The sequence below is a fragment of the Carcharodon carcharias genome, chromosome 19, assembly GCF_017639515.1.
Source record: "Carcharodon carcharias isolate sCarCar2 chromosome 19, sCarCar2.pri, whole genome shotgun sequence".
Classification (NCBI taxonomy): domain Eukaryota; kingdom Metazoa; phylum Chordata; class Chondrichthyes; order Lamniformes; family Lamnidae; genus Carcharodon; species Carcharodon carcharias.
In genome coordinates this window covers 31,433,058-31,448,025 of record NC_054485.1, presented here as the reverse complement: position 1 = coordinate 31,448,025, position 14,968 = coordinate 31,433,058, and the positions used below count along the sequence as shown (strand labels likewise).

The 14,968-nt window shown below is 39.2% G+C and overlaps 1 protein-coding gene across 1 annotated transcript in view; it reads right to left on the bottom strand.

The window, feature by feature from the left end:
* ncdn (neurochondrin) overlaps positions 1 to 6,396 on the bottom strand; it is a 161,349-nt gene extending 154,953 nt beyond the window's left edge. The window contains exon 1 of the mRNA XM_041212113.1: positions 6,338 to 6,396. The gene's annotated coding sequence lies outside the window, so the exon portion shown is untranslated. The remainder of the gene's footprint in view (positions 1 to 6,337) is intronic.
* Between the last annotated feature and the right edge of the window lie 8,572 nt (positions 6,397 to 14,968).

Genomic DNA, 14,968 nt, shown 5'->3' with positions numbered 1-14,968 from the left:
GTAGTCTGAGTTATGGAGATGACAGAAATGCAAACATTCACTTACAAATGATAACAAATGACTCCTTCATCATTTGCAGTCACATTTCTAAAGTGGTGAAGCCACAACCAGTACACAGCCAAAGCGACAAGTGGCTTCAGGAGCTCAAGCTGTTGGCTAGGGGCCTATTGGATTTGAACACCACCAGAGTTGTAGATTGCATCAGATGTGCTTTCTACTACTCCTGTTTGGTTTCTTGAGGCTGCTCATAGCAACACTCTTCCAACCATTCATGGTCCAGTAATTCCCAGTAATCAAATAACATTCTCATCTGCTTTGTCCAGAACCTTTGGCTATGTCATCACAGAGATGAGCTTACTCCACTTGGGCCCTCCTGAGCTATCTTGTTCCAGCTCTTCTATGGATTTTGTGAAGATGAATACTTTCCACATCACTGAAAGCTTTGGTGTCGACCATTGATACTTCGCTATGTTGACTAAATAATCCAACCCATTAGCTGCCTCTGGTTAAGAGGCCATTAGATGTTTTCTCTGAGCTTGTGAGGACTTGAAACTTCTCACATAATACACGTTACAGTGCATGAGCAAGTGGACCTGTCTTTTGTGAAAAACGTAGTGACTTAGTAGTAGTAAACCTGTCAAAATTAAACCTCCTGGTCATTTGAAACCTGTGGGTTTTGGCGATACAGTAAGATTTTTACAGAAGGAGCAAGGATCCTTCTGGACAATGCACATTTAATATTGACAGTAGACCCTCAACTTTCTTCATTTCTGACAGCTTGAGTCACTCATATTAAGAGCCCAAAACATAGAACAACTCCTCATTAAAATGCTGGTCCTTTATTTATTTGAAGAGCAAAGGTTTTCATATTCTATTATCAATGCTACTGTAGGACATTGAACGAATAGTGTTCTTAAGCAAATATCCTTTGCTAACTAGCATTAACACCTTTTATAAGCAACGCAATTTGAGCAGATTATTTCTTCATTGACTTGTTGATCTTCCATTTATTTGTACAGCTAACAGTTTTATACCCTCTCATTACTTATTGGTAGAGTTGCACTAAAGACTGGGAAATAAGAAATGTGTTAGTTTATCTAAGGACCTCTCAGCTAACAGCTGTTGCTGGGGATTGATCTTATTCTCACGGCCTGGTGACTTAGAGTGGGCCCAGGCCTCATATCTGGTCAGGTTTCAATTCAATCTTCAATGAATGTTCCAGCATTCCAGCTGGCAATTGAAAGGATTACTCACTAATTCCTCATTGGAGTTTTGCTGCTCTTACACGATAAATGAAATGAAAACATAGTACTTGGATGTTGTAATGCGGTTTCCATGTGGATTTTTCTTTTTTTAAAAAACAGATCAGCGTAAGTCTTTCAGCCGTTAGTTTGTTAGCTGTAGTTGAATGGGAGACTGTGAAAATAATCTCTTCTCTGGAATGAATGGAAAATTACAAATAGATTTCTTTCTCCACACTTAGTACCCTCTGCTTGTTTGTAGATACCTTTATCTGTATGCTCCTACCTAGTAAGTGGAAAGCTACCAAATTGTTCTGTATAAAATGATGAGCTTTCCTGAATTCGGTTTTGAGGATTTAGGAGCTCTTTTACTGCGAAGGAAAGGACAGTTATCAGTTGCCGAGGCAGAGGACAAGGTGAGTCTGTTTTTACAACACAAGCCATTTACTGATGTGGCTTCTGCTTGGACTCTCTCAAATGGTCCCTGTTAAGAGGAAACACAACAGATAATGGAAGGAGGTAGTGGACAAATTTGCCTGAAGTCACTAACTGAAGAAAAAAGAAAATTTAACCTGCTGTGTGACGGGAGGGTGGAGGATACTGAGAGTATTTTTTTGCCCTTACTCATTGCGAAAGGCTGAATTCAGGGCAGTGATTGAAGTTGGTGTGTATAACCTGTACTTAATGTTAAATACCAATTACATACATTAGTGATGATATTTTACTTTATACACTGTTCCTTGGTAGCTTCTAGTCACACTATTTAAAATAACTTTGCTAAATCAAAATTTTTTTTAAAGAAGGGGTAAGATGATTTTCCAAACTATTACCATGTTGATTAACATTTTTAAAAGAGAGCTGATTTGATACTTGGCTAGGAATGTGATTGAAGCTTAGAAGGATAAATACAGATAGAGATGCTTTGTGGAACATGAATGTTCCTGAAGTGCTGCAATCTTGGGAATGTCATACCAGGGAAGGCAATAGCCAACAATAAGCACTGTAACGTGTAAAGTTAGTTGCTCTTGACCTCTGCTTGATTTATATTTGGAAATGGGGTGTTTTGGATAGATTTTATAATAAGAATGATTGTTCATGATCTCTGGTGAGACAGGCTTAAATTTCTGCTTCCTTTCCTTGCCAAATAGGCGGGAGTTGTGGTTTCAGTGTTTTTCTAACAATTTCTTCAATCTGCGCTAATAGTCCTACACGATCAGATATGACCAGTCATCGGAAATGGCTGCCTTAAGTCCGCTGCATTACATGGCAGCCATTTTCTGTTCACAGCAAGGATCACTACACAGAGTTCAGGAATGGTATCCTTGTTTGATTTTCCCTTCCCTTACCAGAACATTGAGACCAATTGCATTGTCCATATGGCAGTTCTGGTGAGGAAGGAACAGGAATCTAACTTGTGATAACGTTTTTTAGCTAAGATCTCCTGTGATACTAAGGATGGGAGTCTGCACACTGAGAGCTTTTTTTTAATGGAAAATATGCATTGCCAAAAAAGCTTCTGTCTAGATGTTATTTTAATCTGCTGTTGGTGTTCAAGAGGGCAGTCCTCATTCTAGGGTTGTTCCTGTTACTCCAGATTATTGCTAGTTACCTTTGGTTTAAAACAAAATAAGAAAGACTTGCATTTATACAACACCATTCACGGCTTCAGGAAATCCCAAAGGGCTTTACAGCCAATGGAATATTTTTGCAATGTAGTCATTGTCGTTATGTAGGCTGGGGATGTCTTTGAAAGATAAGCAGATTTTGAGGTTTCTTTGCTTTTCTTTGCTGTTCATAGATTTATTTTAGTTCAGGCTATAACCAAGGTCTTTATAATCTTTGCCTATATTGAATGATGGTATTTGTTGTATGAATACAGTCAAAATGAAGAAATAGTGAGAGCTGAAGATCTTCATTTAGTCACAGCCAATTATGTTAGAATAGTCCCATTCTTACAATTGCCTACAGGTCACTTACTGGCACTTCACAATGGTTAACATGGTTGTAGAGAGTCACTGACTATTTATGCAGTCCTTGCCAGGTTTAGTTTTTAAAAAGTTTGAATCAAATTGATACACTGAAAGCCACATGATTCCATGCCTTGTCATTTTTTTCTGTTATTTTTCATTATTTTTGGGGTGGTGCTTTCCTACAATATAAAGATATAAACAAGTATATAAACACAGAGACATAGGAAAAAGGAAGAGGCCAGATGGTCTACTGAGTCTGTCTGAGCCCAACATGGATGTACCACCCATCACTCCACCCCACGCCCAAACCCACACTCAAATAATCACATGGGGGAAGCAACCAAACAGAGGGGAAAATATTAAGGCCAATCGAGGGAAAACCTGTGAAAAATTCCTCCCTGACCCACATTAAGACAATCAGGCTAGCTGCAGGAGATCATGGTGGCTGGTGAAACCAGATCCCGTTGACCCATCTATAAGTCACGATGTTTACCACGTATGGGGGAACACTCCGGCTCCCCTTTGAATTCACAAATATAAGTTGTGGCTGCTCTTTACTGATGAGTTTTCATTAAAAGGAATATCAAAAATACATCAAAAAAATTCCTTGTACACTGAACGATATTTCATTTTAAAGTAGTCAGATTGTGTTTATTTATTCAGCTCAGCAGCTGATTGATTGGTTGCACCTAATGCCTGGCTCCTGCAGACCAATCGTTTTCCCCATTGATTCTGGGTGTAAATCTACATAAGTCTCTGTAAATCTCTACCTATTATTGTAATATTCCACACCCTGATCATCTCAATCATCAATCATCTCATTTTCAAACACTGATTGTTATTGAATACCTATATGAGTTCAGTTCATGCAGCACACAATTGACATTACAGTAATGGCTTTACAAATTGTCAGATAAACAGCAGAAAGATTTAATCAACTATTCAACAGTTAACGCATCAGAGAAAAATAAGTGCTATGTATATTGCATGCAATTATACAGGGAATTGTCACTGCATTAGATTTCTTTAGGTCATCTCAGTCCACAAGCTGGACTTGTCTTTCAAAAGTTAATTCACATATTAGCAATATTTTCTTAGCGTGGTTTCCAGTGCATGCTACAATCAGAAATAAGTGGAGACCAAGCCAAAGAAGGAGACATTAGGAAGGATGACTAAAAGCTTGGTCTAAGAGGTGAGCTGGAAAAAAAAAAAGGGGAGAGAGAGGGGCAGTGGGGACATTGTCTCTGAATTTCAAAATGTGGCCCTTAGGCAGCTGTAGGCACAACTGCCAACGTTTAACAAAATGAGAGGGGTTGGCTATAAAGCCAGTCAAAGGAACATAGGGGAGGATTTTCTCCCTATCAGGCGGGCCAATCGGGAGCGAGCGTGGGTGGGCGCAGAGCCAATCGCTGCCCGTGATCGGCTGCGCGCCGCCATTTTACATGCCCCGTAGTGCTCAGCTTGTGGGGGCAGAAGGAGGAGGGAGAGTCTGTTCCTCCGTGAGGCACAGAGCTGCCTCAGGGAGATTAACTTCAGTGTTAAAGTTTAAAATAAAGAAAGTTGAAAATCATTTACACAAGTCCCCTCATATGAAAGCATCATTCCGATGAAGTTTCATGAAAAATGCGAAGGCCTCCTGGGCTCTATGCCTGCCTGCCAACCTTAAGGTTGGACGGGCAGCCCTGTCAATTTGTTCAATTGGATTATTAATGGCCTTAACAGGTCTTTGACAGTTCGGCGAGTGCACAGCCGACTCCGGTGCATGTCTGCCAAACGGAAGATCGGAATGATGCGCGTTGACATCGGGACGCACACTCGATTTCACCACACATCATTTTACGCTTTGGCACAACAAAGAGAAAATTCATTCCATAGAGTTGGGGGGTGGGAGCTGTTGGGTTAAGTTTAAAGAAATGGGGGGGGGTTTAAATACAAGGGTGAGATTTTTAAATTGGAGGTGTTGTGAGACCTGGAGCCTATGTAAGTCATCAAGAGCAGCAGTGATAGGTTAGAGAATAGGATTCGGGCAGGAGAGTTTTGAATGAGCTAGAGTTTATCATGTATGGAGAATGGGTGGTCAGAAAAGCATTGGAATAATCAGGCTGCAGATGACAAAGGCATGGAAGAGGGTTTCAGTGGCAAATGGCACGAGGCAGAGGCAGAGGCAGGTAATGCAATGGAGGTGGAAGTAGATTGTCTTTGTGATGGATAAGATAGGGTGTCCAAAGTTTACCTCAGTCGAATAGGAAGCCAAGATTTCAAGCAGTTTAGTTCAGCCTTAGAAGATGATCAGGGAGGGGGATGGAATCAGTGGTAAGGCTATATTACTTGTTCTTACAACATCATCTTCCGTTCAAGGCTAAGGATGTTCTGGGTTTGATTGTTTGATCTTCTTTATGGAGTATATGGAGTTTATCTGAAGTTCCATTCAGTCAGATTTGATGAAGGATGCTATTTTTCAGCCAATATAATTTTGTTAAAACATGCTTTGAATGCACTGCACTGAAAGTGAAAATACTCAGCAGTATTAACTTGTTTCGGTTTCTGACATTCCGATGCTTGGTAATTAGGTTCTGCGTTCTGGTTGCTGTAAAGTTGCCTGCACATCCTGCTTAATAATAATCAAGTTCTTTGTTGTCTTCTTAGCAGTTTTGAATTGCACCTATTTCATTCATAGAAAATAGAATTTGTTCTAACCAAAAAGAATCTCAAAAGTAACTAAATGCAGTGTACTAAGTCTGAGATCCATAAAACCAGCTCTTTGTCTTGTGCTTTGGATACTTCCATGAGAATTTACTAGGCTATTCTTTATCTACTCCCCTTACTACTTAAAAAAAAAGTCCTGAATCATATTTCCTCCTACTCTTCATTCATTTTTAAAAGAATTGTAGTGAACTGATACAATGTCCTTGGACATAAACTCCAAGCATCTGGCACTCTAATGGACTCTAATCTCAGTGTCTTTTACTAATCAGCATTTCATCCCGCAGAGACAGTGCCAAAGACAAGTCCTTAGATCCTTTGCTCCACCTTCCACAACATACAATCATTCATCTTGGAGTCAGAATAAATACAGTTTGCACCTATTTGCATCACCTCCATTAATTCACATAAAATGCCACTTACCATTTACAAGCCGAAGAGCCTGCTTCTCTGAATTTCTTTGAATACTATCTGCATCCTGTACAAGCCTGCCTCCCACACAGAGTTATGCTACTAGCAAACGTGGCTATGATGCTTTAACTCCCTTTCTCTAGGTCATTTATGAACACTGGGAATAATCAAGATCCAGGGATGAAGCAACCAAGTGGAACTCCCTCGCTCAAAATACCTGTTTATAATTAAACTCTGCTTCCAATTATCCAAAAATGTTTTAATTTGTTTCACGGCTTCTCCCTACTTCCACAAATTCTCCCATTCTTTACCAGTCTTTTGTGAGGTATTCTATCAAATGCCTTTCAAAAGTCAAGATATAGATTATCCACTTAATTACATGCTTTAAGAAGTTCATAAATTGGAAAACTGTGAGATCCTGCTGACAAACATTTGCTGACATTCATTGATCTGTTTTTCTTTAATTTTTTATATGTGATCCTACAAATGTATTTCATGTTAGCTGATCATTCATTTTAGTCGCCGTTTGTGGGATCTTGCTGTATACAGATTGCCTGCTGCCTGTGCCTGCACAATGATCACTGCAATTCAAAGTATGCAAGGCAAATTTGGAAGTTCCTGATAGTCATGATAAAACATTATATAAAAGCAAGACTTTCTTTCAAATATGTGTATATATCATTCTTAGTGGGTTTTTTTTTGCACTGTTGCTGATGTTAAGTGTTTTGGTTTTTATTTGCCTTGGACGTGGCTCTGATATCCAAGCCATGTTGAGCAATCAGACATCCATCATTTCTGCTGAGCTGCTGAATATTTCTGCCCAAGATTTCTTTAATTAACTTTCCAACATTAAATATCTCATAAATAGATAGAGATATGGCTTAAAAACTACACAGGGGATCCAGTCTTCGAAGAGTTAATGCAATCTTTTGTTACCTTTGCTTGAGTTAGAGTAATGTATTTTCACTGTGATACATGAAGCAATACAGACACTTTTATCATTAGACACAGTACAGACACTCTGTCATTTGGGCTTATCAGTCCTCTGAGAACAGAGACAGAATGTTTTTACAGAAAGTCACAGACTTGATCTGTTTTTCAAACATGATAGTGACAAGCAAATTAACCATCTTGTGATGCTGTCGGGTTTAACTGTATGTCATAATATGTCACAGTGGATTGGAAAGTATTCCACATGTGTGGTCAGTCCTATTGTAAACTGCCAAACAAGTGAAAGATTTTCTACTATTGGCCCTGTTTAGAAAATGGAAACCCTGTTAACAAGGGTATATTGTGACCAATTTACATTAGCAATGATAATATGCAATGATAGTATATTAAAATATTAAAATCACAATTTAGGAAAACTCCATCATATCCAATTGTAAAGATCACAGTTGATTCAATTTTCTGACCCCAGCCTGGGTTGTACTGTGCCAATTTTGTCTCTAGGGTAACATTTTAAAGATTTCTTTGTTGTCGCAACTTTTAAGAGAACGTGTTGATTCTCGTTTTTCATATTGGATTGGCCCAGGTTTCTGGCTTGTTTTTCACTTATTCCGAGCCTTTACGGTGGCCTCGCCATCATGTCCAGTACATTTACTCTCGTGGGTACTGGAAGTCCCTAACACGGGGTAGAACATCAGCCTGTCTTCATCACTTGCTATTAAGAAGAATACTGTTCATGAGAATGTATCATAGTAACTTAAAACACTGCATGAAATAGCTACTGAACCAACTTTATTACACCTAAGCCAGTCAATTGAAATATTAACATTATAATATAGTATATTTAATTCATTAACATTAATTTCTGTAACAGTTTTACTTGCAGTTTTTACTTACAGGAAGGTGGTGGCATAATGGTATTATCACTGGTAATCCAGTGACCCAGGATAATTGTCTAGACACCTGGGTTCAAATCCCACCACGGCAGATGGTGCAATTTGAATTCAATAAATATTTGGAATTAGAAGTCTAATGGTGACCATGAAAACATTGTTGTAAAAACCCATCTGGTTCACTAATGTCCTTTAGGGAAGGAAATCTGCTGTCCTTACCTGGTCTGGCCTATATGTGACTCCAGGCAGCAATGTGGTTGACCCTCCTTTGCAATTAAGGATGGACAATAAGTGCTGACCTAGCCAACAATGCCCACATCCCATGAATGAATTAAAAAAAAACACAATTTTTTTACATGAGACTTACAGCTCACTACCAGGCCACTTGGCCCAAGTTGTCTAAGCTGGCCTTTATGTGCCACATGAGCCTCCTCTCACCCTACTTCATCTAACTCTATCGGCATATCCTTCTATTCCTTTCTTGCTTGTGTGCTTATCTAGCTTCCCAGCATATGCACCTATACTATGTGGTAGCAAGTTCCATATTCTAACCATTCCCTGCAGGACATTTCTTCTAAGCCAGAATTTTTTGCTTGTTGGGCGGGTGCGTGCCTGACTGGAATGAACGTAAAATGATGCGCAATATTTTAGTCAGTGGGTGCATGTGGGAGTTGGCAGCATGCCTGCCGACAATTAACAGAATTATTAAGGCCATTAAAGATATAATTGAATTAAATTTTTCGCTACCTGTCCAACCTCACGGTTGGCGGGCAGGCGAAAAGGCCAAGCGGCCTTTGGAATTTTTAGGAAACCTCATCCACGGGTGAGATGAGGTTTCCAACAGTAACTAAAAATTAAATAAAAACTTTAACGTTTCATTAATATCATGTCCCTGCTCATGTGATAAAGCGACATGAGGGGACATGTTTTTTAACATTTTAAAATTCTTTATTTTTAATTATTTTAATCTTCATCTCCCTGAGGTAGCTCTGTACCTCAGGGAGCTTTTCCTGCACGCACTGGTACACATGTGCAAAGTTCCCCGCTTAACCTCACCCCCCCCCCCCACCTTCCCAACAGGCAACGCTACAGCTTGCGTTTCACACTGGGTGGGTCTTAATTGGCCCACCAGCGTGAAATGGTGGTCACGGTCCGATTGCGGGCGCCAGTCGGCTTCCCGACCGCTCCTGCTCATCCCTGCCGAGCCTGCCCGACAAGGGCAAAATTCTGGCCCTAAATTCCTTATTGCATTTATTAACTACTATCGTATCATCCTAGTTTTTGACTTCTTTGTAAGTGGAAACATCTCTGTGTTTATTCTGTCAAAGCTGTTCATAATTTTGAAGCCCATATTTCACAGCTCAGCCTTCCCTTTTCTAGAGAAAAAAATCCCGAGCCTGTTCAGTCTTCTCTGATAGCTATAGTGTCTCAGTTTTAATAGCATCCCTGTAAATCCTTCCTGCATTTAGTAAGCACATTTTTAGTAATAAAGGTCCAATCAGGTGGAAGGGATATGAAAGGATATCAGCAGGAGAGTATTTTAGTTGTAGTGATCATAATTCAGTTTTATTCATAGCAGTTATGGAAACAGATAAAAACAGACCAAGAGTAAAAGTTTTACATTGGGGAAAGGACAATTTTACAAAGCTGATATGTGAGTTGGCAGAAGTTAATGGGAACAACTACTTGAAGGTAAATCAGTGTCAGAGCAGCGTCACTCAAGACAAAGCTAAAGAGGGTTTAGAGCAAATATGTTTCCACAAAGAAAAAGGGCAAGACTCATGCATCCAGGCCTCCCTGATTGTCAAAGATTGCACAAAATAGGATGAGGCAAAAAATAAGAAAGTTTATGTCGGATACCAATGTGCTCAATACTGCAGAGAGTCTGGGGTGATATAGAAAGTGTAGGAATGACATTAAATTGGAAACTAGGAAAACAAAGAGAGGGCATGAAAAATATGGCAAGTAAAATCAAGGAAAAGTCAAGATACATAAAGACCAGAAAGATATCTAAGGAAATAGTAGGGCTAATTAGAAAGCAAAATGATAACTTGAGTGCAGAGGTGAAAGAAGTGGGCATGGTTTGTTGTGAATTCTTTGCATCTGTTTTCACAAAAGGAAGGGCAAAGCAGACGTGGTTAAGGAAGAGTAGTGTGAAATATTGGATAAAATAAGCATAGCTGTTTATCATGCTTGAAAGCGCACACATCAACAGGCCTGGATGAAATGAATCCCAGGCTGCTAAGGGAAGAAAGAGAAGAAACCTCTCTGGCTACAGGTGTGATGCTGGAGGACTGCTACTGTTGTACGACTGTTCGAAAAGAGAGGAAGGGATGATTTGAGTAATTATAAAGTCAGGCAGCCTGATTTCAGTGGTGGGAAAATTATTGGAAAATAGACTGAGGCAATAGAAATCACCATTTAGAAAGGCATGGATTAATTAAGGGCCTTCTGCGTGGACTTGTGGGGAAACTCATGCCTGACTAACTTGATTGAACCTTTTGAGAAAATAATAAGGAGAGTTGATGACAACATGTTTGATGTAGCCTATGTGGATTTTAGCAAGGCTTTTGACAAGGGTGCACACTGTAGACTGGTCAGAAAATTAAAAGTTCATGGGATCCAAGGAAAAGTGGCAAGCTTGATCCAAAATTGGCTCAGTGGTAAGAATCAAAGGGTGTTTAGGTGGCTGGTATGCTGTTTCCAGTGAGTTCTTCAGGGTTCAGCACTAGATTCCTTGCAGTATCTGGTATATATCAATGATTTAGCATGCAGGAACATGATTAGGAAGTTTGCTGATGATAAAAAAAACTGGCTCTGTGGTTGAAAGTGAGAAGAAACCTGAAGAAAGGAATCATTGGATTGATCAGGTGGTCAGAAAAGTGGAAAATGGAATTCAATCTGGAAAAGTGTGTGGTGATGCTTTTGGGGAGGATGAAGAAGGTAAGGAAATGCACTAAAAAGATAGGATTTTAAGAAGTGTAGCTGAAGAAAGGAGCTTGGAGTGCATACAAGATAGCATGACATGTAGAAAAGGTGGGCATGAAAGCATATGGAATACTTCCCTTTAATGGCTGAGACCTATATTATAAGAGCAGGGGGGTCATGCTAGAACAATATAAAACACCAGCTAAACTGAAGCTGGAGTACTGCATACAGTTTTGGTCTTCACATTACAGGAAGGATCACACTAGAGAGGAAATTTATGAGGATGTTGCCAGAAATGAGAGTTTTAGCTAAGAAAAAAGATTAGATAGGCTGGTGTTGTTCTCTTTGAAACAGAGGAGGCTGAGGGGAGATTTATTTGAGGTGCATAAAATTATGAGGGGCCTAGACAGAGTGATTAGAAAGGACCTATTTCACTGGCAGAGAGGTCAATAACCAGGGGGCATATCATTTAAGTAATTTGTAGAAGGATTAAAGTAGGGTTAAGTGGGTAATATTTTCACCCAGAGGGTGATGGGGATCTGGAAGGGCGGTAGAGACAGAAATCCTCATTGCACTTAAACATTTGGATACAACTGTAATTGTAGCCTACAAAGCCAAACACCAAGATCTGGAAGGTGGGAGTAGACTGGACTGGTCTTCTTCAGCCATGACAGACACAATGGGCTGATCAGGGGGCAGGGGCGGGTGCAGACCTGATTGGCGCCCCCGATTGGCTCCACGCTGCCATTTTACATGGGCCAATTAAGGCCCGCCCAGCATTCACATGAAAGAGTGCAGAAATCTCCCTGAGGCACTTCTGTGCCTCAGGGAGATCAGTTTAAATTTTAAAATTATAAATAAAGAAAAGAAAAAAAATTAAGACATGTCCCCTCATGTGACAGTGTCACATGAGCTGGGACATATCAATGATTTTCCACAAATATTTTTATTCAAGTTCTAAACACTTCATGAAACCTCATCCCGCCGGTGGATGAGGTTTCATGAGAAATGCAAAGGCTGCTTGGGCTCTTCGCCTGCCCGCCAACCTTAAGGTTGGATGGGCAACTCAGTTTATTAGTTTAATTAGTTTTTAAATGGCCTTAATAGGCTGTTGACAGTTCAGCAGGCATGCAGCCGACATGGCTATGTGCCCGCTGAACTGAAAATCTAAATGATGCGGAGTGACATCAGGACACATGCCCAACGTCACCCAGTGTCATTTTACACCTCTGCGAGCGGGCCCTTCCCCCACTCCATGAGCTGAAAATTCTGGCCAGAATGTTTTTCTGATTTTGATTTTAATTTTAAATATTTAATAATGACATAAGCTATGACGTGTGATGTTACTCATGCAACTTTGTAACAAAATGTAGCAAAAAGTTAGAAATCAGAACTAAAATCTTAGGTAATTAGAAGAACACAGCATTCATAAAGCACGGTTTGCGGGGAGAAAAAGTGCAGTAGAACAAGCAGCTATTTAATAATTTATTAATTTACTGCATATATTTTTAAGGAACACTGCTTTTATCCCAGTGAACTTAGCATAAGTTTCTTTCTGTTGGTGTGGGAAAGAGGGGAGCTAATTGCCACCTTCATTCTGATAATATCCCATGACGTGGTGTGTGTTTGCAAATAAAGTGTGTTTGAGAATAAAGTTTGATATGACAATTTTAATGAAGACAGTCTTTCTTTAAGAAATTAACTGGTTGACTCATTAGTTGGTCTTTGTGTACATAAGAGGAATCGACTGAATCATAACCCTGGAAGCATTGTTACAACAAATCAGCTTCAACTTGGTTAGATCAGCTAAAGAGATTAAGGTAAATGCAGCAAAAGATTTAGAACAATTATGCAATTGGGCAGATATACAGCAAATACTGCAAAGAGATTGAGAAAAATATGGGACATAAGTCCACAGTGAAAAATTAAATGATCACAAAGAGACTTGGGCTGCTTTATTTCAGATCCTATGAGACAATGTCTGTGAACTGGCTCTCGGTGTTTATATTACTAAATTCAACTTTTTTTCTTATCCTGGCAATGAACTCATCTGGGTCTACAGGTCAAATGCAGGAATAAGGGAACAAGCTCATGGACACTGGTCTCCTGAAATATGATTCAAAACAATGCCACTCTAAAAACGGCTTTCAAAAGGGTTGTTTGGTTGTTTTTGTACTATCCTTGAACCTACTTAGAGCACCTTTTATGACGTTGTCTTTGGTAACAGCTTCCCTTTCACTCCCACGATGCTGTGTTGCTCTGAGTATAACCGTCTCCCTCTTGGGCATTCACTGTCACTCATGTGTTATTTTGGTTGACACTCTTCAAGTTGGTTGGTCTTCAGTTATCTTGCATTGCAGAGTGTGCAAAGTGTTTTGAACCCCACTTAAGCCTGTGGATTATTAGTGTAAAAAATCTTTAAAATATAACTTTTACTTGGCCATCTTAAATTTTCAATCTTCTTACTCCACTTTAAGTTTCAAATTAATTTACTATTTTTATCTATTGAATGTATATTATCCTTCAATATACAAAGGAGTTCCAGAGTTCCCCATGCTGGCTTGAGTATCCTAGTAACATTCTTTCACTAGTAAATTGAGTACCAAACATGAAGACTAGTTATTTTATTATTTTGATATCAAGCATGCACAGGTTGGAATTTAATAATTGCCTAAAATAAAATGTGACTCAGACTATTTATTTTCTAATATTGGTAACCCAGATGACTTTTTGTCTTTCCCTTCTGAAAATGTTAATTTTGGACAGCAAATGCAGTTAACATGTTATAAACTGTGCTGAACTTCATCATGTATTTAGCATGTGCTATCATCTTTACTAATACAACTTCTATGATAAGTGCAAAAATCAAATTAAGCCTTAGGGTCTTTAAATTACACCAAGTGTGATGTGCAGGTTGCAAAACATTTTAAAAAATAACTTCTGCCCCTGGAAAAAAATCTCACCAAATAGTCCTTGAATAAAAAGCAAAGAACATTTGGGCTCATTGGATTCTCTAAAACTAAACTACCTCGAAGGTAGGGGCCAGAAAAATACACCAACTTGTAAGTTAGGGACAAAACCATCAGCCTAGGATGTTAGTGTCCAAGTGTAAGACGCCAGTACTGACAGGAGGTCCTGTCATTATCATCCGTTTGTGCAGTTTCCTGATAACACCAGTGCCTTTCATGAAGCAACTGAAATAATACATGGGAAATTCTTTGAAAACGTCCAATTTTTAAAACTTATAAGTCAGTGAATCAGTTAAATTTTGGTAAGGGTTTGGGATTTATTGAATTGAGATTTCTTGGGAACTGTTGACTGGAATGAACTGATCCCCTCACTATTGAATAAAAAGCAGAAGAAATATCTGAATACTGGTCCAGTAATACAGCTTGGTTACAATACTCTCAGCAAATAGTGCACTAACCTGAAATTGATTCTATCACACTCAGCTGAGAAACTTTAAGTGCTTGAAATGTCTGACATGGCAGTTGGGGGGAGGCGGGGTGGTGATATCTCTATGTTTTAGCTAAGTATAGCAAAATTGGAAGCATGTAGAAAGAACACATTCACAATTCATTTTAATTATCAAACAATGGAAGTCTCCCAGCTAACTAGTAATAAATAAGACAGTGAGAGTATATATCAGAGCTTTACTCCACCAGTGCCTGTTTTGGCAACATTGGGGCACATTGGATTTATTGCTACCATCAAACCTTGTGTTGAATATCGAGCATTTTTCAAAATAATCAATCTCCTATGATGTTGCTCCTGGCAATGCAGTTTTATAAGAACATGGGAGTCATGCCATGTAATGCACAATGTATTAAACTGCTCAAGTGAAGAAATGTCTTTTTGAGTCCAAAAAGTCTAA